At 45.9% G+C, this 9815-nt stretch overlaps 1 pseudogene; it reads right to left on the reverse strand.

Moving 5' to 3' along the window:
• Positions 1-7196: 7196 nt before the first annotated feature.
• On the reverse strand, positions 7197-8986 carry LOC147890221 (beta-1,6-galactosyltransferase GALT29A pseudogene; annotated as a pseudogene).
• Positions 8987-9815: the final 829 nt, after the last annotated feature.

Below are 9815 nucleotides of genomic sequence, written 5' to 3' on the forward strand. Positions count from 1 at the left end.
TGCCTTATACTTTTGTGTAGGCCACTTGCCTTACACTTTCTTGGCTTACAATTTTGTGTAGGCCACTTGCCTTATGATTTTGTGTAAGGGTTGGAACTCTAGAGCTTTCATAAATATATCTCAATGCAAATGATGCAAAGAAGCTCCAACTCTTTGGGTTCAATATTCAAGTTCACTTTGTATTTGTGCGATTGATGTCCCTTGCATCCATGCTCCCATACACTATTGTGTTCTAGCATGCCCTTACTCTTGCACTCCTTACCCTTGTGCTCCCTCCACCCAAATTCCTCCTCCTATCTCCTTTTCCTACTCCTGCTGCTTCCTCATCCTCCTCTCTTCTCCTCCTCCGTACTCCTCCTCCTCCTCCTTCCTCTTCCTTCTCCTCCTCATCTCCTCCCTTATCCTCCTCCCTCTTATCCTCCCTCCATTTCCCCCTTCCTGCCTTGATCTCCTTCTCAACAATTTGTAAGAAAACAATACAACGTATGTGCTCAACAGATAACAGGATCTCGTACGCAAGAGAGAAAACAGATAGTATGGAGAATCAAAAATTTGATTACTGTAAAACTGATACAATAGATGGTGCTGCCTCCCAACCATGCGCTCCTGTGAAAGAAGCTTCGATGGCATGGTGGAAACAGTAGAAGACGGAGGCTGCATGCTAAGGAATCAGGGTTGCTATAGCCAGTGATGAAATGGGCTTCACGGGCTTGCTCTTATATAGCCACCAGTCGTAGTCGATTAGGCTCAATTGGGTGACTGAACCAGCCCACCCAAAATGGCCGATTGGGGGTCGATCTCGAAATAGACCACCGACCACACGATAGAACCGGTGCGTAAAACACAGCAACAGAGCAACGGTGTCCGTTCGGCCATCCGGGATCATTTGAGGCTCCAAAGGGCTCCGTAACCCGAGAGTGGGCTACCTCGGGAAATGCTCCGTCTACCCTCAGTGTGGTCAGTCATGGGATGCCTTCTCGCACTTGCATGTAACCTAGTTGGTGGTATGCCAACTCTATCTGAAGCCGTCCAGCCATCAGGCCACACATGGCCCCCATCTGGTGTCCAAACTAGGACCTACCGGATAACTGAGCTACTCAAATGCCTTCTCCTCATATGGGGGGCTTACAAGTAGAGTTAGCTGGTTCCCGCGTAGTTACACGAGAGTGGAGCATTGATATCTAACACCCCCCCTCAATGTCCACCCGCAAGTGAACTTACTTTTTCGGTCCAATGCCAAGTCGATGAAGATGCCTCTCTAGCAAGTCTCTTCCAAGAGCCTTTGTGAAGATGTCCGCAGCATTCTCTGTAGTCGGACAGTACACCAAGTCGACCTCTCCATCCATGATGAGCTCGCATACAAAGTGACATTGAATCTCAATGTGTTTTGTCTGATCGTGGAACACAAGGTTCTTTGCAATCGCCATGCAACTCTGATTGTCACATGATAACTGCGTAGGCTTGTTCTGCACTGCACCCATGTCCCCTAAAATCCTCCTCAACCACACTGCCTCGCAAGAAGCAAAGCATGCTGATTTGTACTCGGCCTCGGTAGAAGAAAGAGAAATTGTGGGTTGCTTCTTGCTGACCCATAACACAACTCCAGATCCAAGTGAGAAACAATAACCTGTCACTGATCTCTTGCTGTCCATGTCTCCTGCCCAATCCGAGTCATAGAATCCAGTCAAGATGTTGTCCTTGGTATAGGTGATGCCATAATCAAGTGTGCCTTTGATGTATTTCAGCACCTGCATCCCTGCCCTCCAATGGTTCTTCCGGGGCTTATTGGAAAACCTGCTTAGTACACCAGTCAAAAAACTGATGTCCGCTCGTGTGTTGCACAAGTAAATCAAATTGCCCACAAGCCTTCTGTACTTCGCTTCGTCCACCAGTGGTGATGAATCCTCGTTTGAGAGCTTCACATCAACCTCCATAGGGGTACCAACTGTCTTGCACTCAGTCATGCCAAATGCCTTCAGTATCTCTCTAGCATACTTCAGTTGTGAAATGAAGATCTGTTTCGGCTCTTACCAAACTTCAATCTTGAAACAGAAATGCATCAGTCCAAGGTCCGTCATTTCAAACTCTCTTCCTAGCAGATACTTTGTCTGTGAGATCTTCTCTTCATGGTTCCCTGTTATGACAAGGTCGTCCACATAAAGGACCATGATCATACACTTGCCTCCTTCTCTGAAAATATACAAGTTTGCATCAGATGGGCTCCTCCTGAACCGGTTTGGCAGAAAGTAGGCATCAATTCACTGGTACCACGCTCATGGGGCCTGTTTCATCGAGTAAAGTGCCTTCTTCAGTGTACAGACTTTACCTTCTGCACTGGGGATCTCAAAACCTAGTGGTTGTTCCACGTATACCTCCTCCTTGAGATCTCCATTCAGAAAGGCGGATTTTACATCCATCTGAAACATGGGCCAACTTCCCTGGGCAGCTAAAGCCAAAACACTGTGAATTGTGGTTAGCCGAGTTGTGGGAGCAAAAGTATCCTGATAATCAAAAGCATGTACCTGTGCGAATCCTTTTGCCACGAGCCGAGCCTTGTACTTATCCAACGTGCCATCTGTACTTGGTCTTGTATACCCACTTGGTTCCGATTACCTTGTGTTTTGGTGGTCGATCCACAGGGTCCCAAGTGTTGTTCTTCATTATGGAGCCATACTCCGACTGCATAGCCTCCATCCACTTGTCATCACCCTGTGCCTCTTCAAGACACTTGGGTTCTTCAACACGAATCACCTCTGTCATCAACGCATAGTTGACCAAGTGTTCCTGCGCCCTTCTTTGCTCCTCTAATCTCTTGGACTGGTAGTGTTCGGATGGTTCCTCCTCAATGGCTGGAGATTCTCTGCCATCCAAAAGCTACTTTACCCACTTCGGGAATGGCCATTGCCGTTGTGGTTCCGCAGGCTCTTCTTCCTCTTCTTTGTCTTGAATCCTCCCAAGCACCGTTGGGGGAGTTCGGTCTGTTGTTGGTGGCGGTACTTGATGGATATCCTGGTCCTGGTTGTCTAGGAAGGAAGCATCCTCCTCCAAATGATGCGGTTGTTCTAAGAAGACCACATCACGACTTATAATTACCTTCTTGATAACAGGGTTATAGAGACGGTAACCCTTCGCCTCTTCACTGTAGCCCAAGGCTCTTCGGTTCCCTTTTGGTCCTGGTAGCATTAGGGACATGCACAAAACAGTCACATCCAAAAACTCTGAAATGTGCAGCTGAAGGTTTCTTACCAGAAAAGGCCTGCAGTGGAGTCATCCAATTCATAGCCTTCGTGTAGCTATGATTGAGAATGTAAACTGCCATGCTACATGCTTTAGCCCAGAAAGTCTTTGGCAAAATTTTTCCTTTCATCATACTCTGGCCCATTTCGCAGATGACACACATGTTGCATTCTGCTACTCCATTTTGCTGTGATGTATGTGGCGGGGGTTTCTGCCTCTTGATTCCGTGACTTTTGCGGTAACTTTCGAATTCAGTTGATGTGAACTCTCCACCTCTGTCTGATCTTAATTTCTTCACCTTCCTCCCGAATTCTTTCTCGACCATTACATGCCATTCCTTAAACCTACTAAAAGCCTCGTCTTTAGTCTCTAGGAAGTATATCCATATCCTTCTACTGTAGTCGTCAATCAGCGTCATGAAGTAGTAGGAACCACCCAAAGCTTTCGTCTCCATCTTTCCGCAGAGGTTTGTGTGAATGAGCTCTAGAGGAGCCTTTGCCCTACTGGCCTCTTTAGGAAAGGGATGCCAATGCTGCTTGCCCATCATGCAAGCTTCACATACATCGGGCAGATCTGCAATTTCTGGTAGGTCTGCAATCATTCCAGTTTTATGCATCTCCTTCAAAGAACTAACGTTTAGATGACCAAACCTCTCATGCCACAGCTTAGTGTTCTTCACATCAGCTCGAGCACTGAAAGCTGAGAGTTCGTAGATGTTGTTGCGCCATGTACCTTTACCAATGACCTTCCCTTGAAGATCGACAATCTGTGCACCATTCTTATCGAAGTGAACTTTGAGGTCCGGATCCGTGATCGTAGAAATGGACAACAAGTTCCTCCAAATATCTGGCACATAAAGAACATCGGACAACTGTTTTACAACTCCATCTGACTTGAGAGCAATCGTACCTTTTCCTTTTGCTAGACATTTTGCATCATTGTGGACTGCTACAAGGATGTCATTCCCTACCGGCTATAGAGAGGTATACCAATCCTTGCGACTGGTCATGTGGCGCGATGCACCACTATCAATGATCCACAGTTCATCTGCAGGTACATGAACTACCTCCGTGCAAATCTCCTTAATTGCTACGAACAGTTCTACTGGTACTGCCTGCGTGCTGTTGCTGGACTCTTTCTTTACTCCGTTCTTCTCATCTGCAATCTTCTTGTGGCACTCATTCTGCTTGTGCCTTGCCTTGTTGCAATAGAAGCACTTGATCTTCTTCTTTTTCTTTTTATTATCAGAAGAAGATGGGTTACCAGAGTCCTTACCCTTACCTTTGTTTGATCCAGCGTAGAAAGCCAAATCTTCTCCAATCCTTGTCTTTTGACGCATCTCCTCCTCCAGAAGCATCGCGCTGAAATCCTCAAAGTTGAGGGGCGGATTTCTGTTTTGCGTATTCAGCATTGTAACAAGACCATCATACTTTGGTGGGAGAATCCGTACGCACCTCTGTGCTAAATTCTCGCTAGTGATGGTGATGCCAATCGCAATCATCTGATCACGCAGATTCTTCACCCTGGTGATGAACTTCTCTGCCGCTTCAGACTTAGATAATTTCTCGTTCGCGAGTTGAGTCTCCAGATTCTGAATCCGCATTTGATTCGTGATCTCGTACTAATTTTTCAAGACTGTCCATGCCTCATCCGCTGTGGTAACATGTTGAATTAACGCCATGATGGAATCACTTACACTGCAGACAATAGAACACAGCACATCTGCATTTCTTCTTGTCCACGCAAGAATCTCATCCGCAGTTGGTACTATCTGTTGTCCTGCATTGGCTGGATCCGGTCTCGTAACCGGCCTCATGTCCACCCCAGTAGCAATATCTAAAAGCTCGTATGCGCTTAGGATGGTCTTCATCTTGAACTTCTAGAGTGGATAGTTAGAGCCATCAAACTTTTTGCTTTCGCCGAATGGTGGGATTCGCAGTCTTGCGGGCTGGGCCATCTCTCACAATCTGCTCGCAAACAAAAACACACTACGAAATCTTCTTGCTAGAGTCCAGGCTCTGATACCATGTAAGAAAACAATACAACATCTGTGCTCAACAAATAACAGGATCTCGTATGCAAGAGAGAAAACAGATAGTATGGAGAATTAAAAATTTGATTACTGTAAAACTGATACAATAGATGGCGCTGCCTCCCAACCATGTGCTCCTGTGAAAGAAGCTTTGATGACGTGTTGGAGACAGTAGAAGACGGAGGCTGGATGCTAAGGAATCAGGGTTGCTATAGCCAGTAATGAAATGGGCTTCACGGGCTTGCTCTTATATAGCCACCAGTCGTAGTCGGTTAGGCTCAATTGGGTGACCGACCCAGCTCGCCCAAAATGGCCGACTGGGGGTCGGTCCCGAAATAGACCACCGACCATACGATAGAACCGGTGCGTCAGCCTAGAGCCATCTGGGATCATCTGAGGCTCCAAATGGGCCCCACAACTCGAGAGCGGGCTGTTGTCTCGAGAAATGCTCCGTCTACCCTCAGTGCGGTCAGTGATGGGATACCTTCCCGCACTTGCATGTAGCCTAGTTAGTGGTGTGCCAACTCTGTTTGAAGCCGTCCAGCCATCAGGCCACACATGGCCCCCATTTGGTGTCCAAACCAGGACCTACCGGATAACCAAGCTACTCAAATACCTTCTCCTCATATGGGGGGCTTACAAGTAGCGTTAGCTGGTTCCCGCGTAGTTACACGAGAGTGGAGCATTGATATCTAACACAATTTCCCCCTTCAAGTCATGAACATTGAACCCCTCCTAAACCTTGCAACCCTCTCCAAACCTTGGAACTCCTAGTTAGCTTTTTCAACATATCCCTCTTTGAAACGCTGCAACCTAGATTTTATAGAATAATCCCACTTAAGTTGATGTGATTGAAACAAAATGCTTGTACTTTTTAAATTTATGTCATGCATTGCATTTCTATTGCATGCATTTAATTAAGTGCATCATTTGGAAGCACATATGAAATTTTGGAAAATCACAAAGTTATAAGGCCTGAGGCATGAGGTAATTGCTCGTAAGGGGAGCGCTTAGTTGCCTCATCATCTTTCGAGGGAGGGTAGGGAGAAAGATGGCATCCATGAATTATAATGAGCCTTTCTTTAAGAAACTAATTTCAAATCTCATAAGATCTAGATTTAAAAGTGGAGCAATGTTCCCGCCCCCCACCCTTGCCTCTAAAAACACACATAGCCAGCCAACCAACCAGCCACACCCACACCCACACCCACACCCACACACACACACACACACCCATACACACACACACACACCCATACACACACACACACACATACATACACACACACACGTGTTGAGTATGAGGGGCATGCTGCCGTGGCCTCCTATGGTGATAGGCAATGGGTATTCTTTCTCGAGGGGAATCGAATGTGAGCAATTTTTCAGACTAATAGAGAAATAGGAAAGTCTAACTTTGATTGGGACAAAAATGGAAACCAAAAGAATTTCAAACAAGGTGAATGATATATATTTATCATTCATCAGGCCTTCCTCTCTCTATGGTAGTATGGGTGAAATGCCCAAGAGAGAGCATAAAATTGGAGGCCCAAGGGAAGGAGATTAAGAGTGTGCAAGAGGAGTAAATGCGAATGGCTCAAAAGTCATACAAGGGGACCATAAAATTGGAGGCCCAAGGGAAGGAGATTAAGAGTGTGCAAGAGGAGTAAATGCGAATGGCTCAAAAGTCATACAAGGGGACCCCAAATCATAAATACTCTAGAAGTGCACCAACCACAAATTAACACCTAAGAGAGCATAAATAATAATAATGATTTTATTTTTCCTATCTCAAAACCACAACCTTCACTGAAAGGCTACCTATGGAAGGCCAAAAACATGAATTTGTATGTTGGAGCTGATTATGTAAGTTACTAAGACCTTTCCCTTGGAAGGGCAGGCCAAAAAACAAGTTCTAAGAAACCCACTCTCAGAAGTATATCTCTACAGAAGGGAGCACAAAATCTCTCCGAGAGAGGAAAGGTATGAGGGACTGGTTGTGAACGAGGTGGCGATAGAATCGATACTCTGAAGTGTAGTCATGCAAACGTTGTTCTTCAATCTGATTTGTATGGTAATGGTGTTGGGCTGTGAGCGACTTTCCGAACCCAAACAAGCTCACCTTCTCGCACATCCCCAGCGCTAGCATCACTGCTTGCATCCCCGACGAGTAGTGGAATAACGTCCCTCCTTGTACGTTACTCCATTCCTCCGCCCTCCTCCCTCTTCCTTCCACGAAATTCTTCATCGAATAATGCCTTACCAATCGCTTGCATAGCTCGTCAAATCGAGGATCCGTCACTATTATCGGTGCCTCGTGCCAGAACCCGCACACTGCCACCTCCATGAAATGTACCACCTGGCTTATGTAGAGAACAATCGGAACTTCTTCCCCGTAGGGATGGCACTCGCAGCCCGTCCTCGCACTGCATTCCTGCAGGATGTTGCTGTTCATGAACGCTAGAGTGGTTTTGGAGCCGACCTTGTGTTCGTAGCCTGCAGTCCTGGCGTTGTTGAGGCGGACCACCATGTCATGACTGTCGATGAGGCGAGAATGGTTTTGCTTCAAGAGGATCCCGCTGTTTCCCACCACTGCGCACGTCTTGTAAGGCCTCCCGAGCTCTACATCGGCCTTGCCTTTGCTCAGATAGTGCCTGTCCACTGGATCTTTCACTAGACGAAGCAAGAGGCTCATGATCTCCGGGTCGTGGCGCTTGGTCGCGACCCATCTCTGCAGAGAGCTGTAGAACTCAGACAAATAGCGCCCGTATTTAGTATCCCTAAACCGCGCCGGCAACAGCACCCTCTCCCCTCCTTTCCCCAACTTGAACTCTCTCCTGGGCTTTTCCCCGCTGCTTATTCGCAACTCCGAGCTGTCGAGCCCTTCGTGTAGAAAGCTAGAATTACCGCCTATGTTCAATTCTAGAAACTGCAGGAGACCGGCAGGCAATCGAAGCGGGTTCTGCAAACCCTCTGGCAAGTAGGCTTCCTTCGGTTGTGATTTGTTTAAAGCATCTTGCTTTGTATAGGCATGCAGCTCTGAATGAGTGAAAGGGTGGGCGAAAGGGTGGTGAAGCAAGGAGGGGTGCAGGGAGGCTATGATGAAGAGGAATGTGCAAAGGGTCAACAAGGAGAGGAGCATGAAGAGAAAAAGAAGGCAAGGAGGGCATCGATCTTTGGGGCGACGGATAATAGCTGAGCAGAGGCGATTTCTCTTGATCATCCTTGAGTACAGGCAATTGCTAATCTTTAATCTAATCGTCTGCGTCTCTCACCTTGACGGTTGCTCTGAGAGAAAAATTTGCTCAGGGAGCTCTCTGCATCTTGAGAAGTCCATGCTATGCAACCCTTCTCTGTCTTGTTCACAGACGTTGGCCAAGCGAGCACACATGAGTCAAGAGAGCTAACAGTTTGAGAATGGCTGTAGAGCTGAGGCGATGCTACTTTCTCTAGTTCTTGTTGATCTAAGCTTGATCTGATGATTGCAGAAGAGTGAAACTGCGTGCGCTGATGATAATCGCTAAACAGAAGCAAGCCTTGGTGATCAGGCACAAGAAGAAGTTTGAGATTTGGTTCTACCGAAATCTTGTTCGGATGTATTTGATTTCTGTTCTCTCTCCGGATTGCGGAATTGCAACGCATTTGCTGCGATTGTTGCGAAAGCCGATCTTCTAAAAGCTTCTTAGTTGATATCGATTGAGCATTGCTCACGTCGCCCATACCGAATCGATGAAAGAAAAGCCTTAATGAAATCATGAGTGTCCCCCACGAAAGATTTGTCGAGCATCCAGCTAATCTAGAGTTGTAAAGTAAGGATTTACGCAAAGATTACTTGTGCACATTCCTAGGCCCTTTCTGTATTTGTTAGGCCTATAGCATGAGGAATGCAAACCCTTCTACATCAAGTTCTATGGGATTATAGTCAAACTTGGGGTGAGGGAAAAAGGCCATCGACATTGTAGCAATAGAACTAGAGGTTTATGGTTCTCATAGAAAGAACCATGTTGGAAATGAGAAAGAAGACTTAATGAAAAGTTTTAGGAATGAATAAAGTAGAACAAAGAGAAGAGAACGTCCACACAAAGCTTAGGATCTTCTCTCTACAATTACATGAACAAAGTACATGCTTATATCCCCACTAGATCTCCCTTTGACATCACCCCCTAAGGGTCACTCCCAAAGATGTCACATCTTACATAATCATAGCCAACATGATCAAAACAGTGAGTCATGGAAAATGGTATAACTTACATGAAGTAAAACACTTTAGTGGTACCTCCTACTACCCTTGTTAAACTATCATTTAATGGTTAATGAACCATCATCATCAATGCGCCTACGTTAACAAAATCTTTAAATACACAAGAGTGTATACTAGTGGAAATATGCATCAAAGATAGATATATTAGTAAATGGGATAGGTGGAACTTCAATGATCATGCCATCTCCTAGCAACAAAGACATAGCGTTGATATAATTTTGAATAAAGGACACTAGACAAAAAGCTAGGTATGATTATCCATAAATCCAATGTAGATGATATATATTG

The sequence above is a fragment of the Dipteris shenzhenensis genome, chromosome 19 (assembly GCF_047967505.1).
Source record: "Dipteris shenzhenensis isolate YYH24624 ecotype China chromosome 19, Dip_SZ_1.0, whole genome shotgun sequence".
Lineage (NCBI taxonomy): Eukaryota > Viridiplantae > Streptophyta > Polypodiopsida > Gleicheniales > Dipteridaceae > Dipteris > Dipteris shenzhenensis.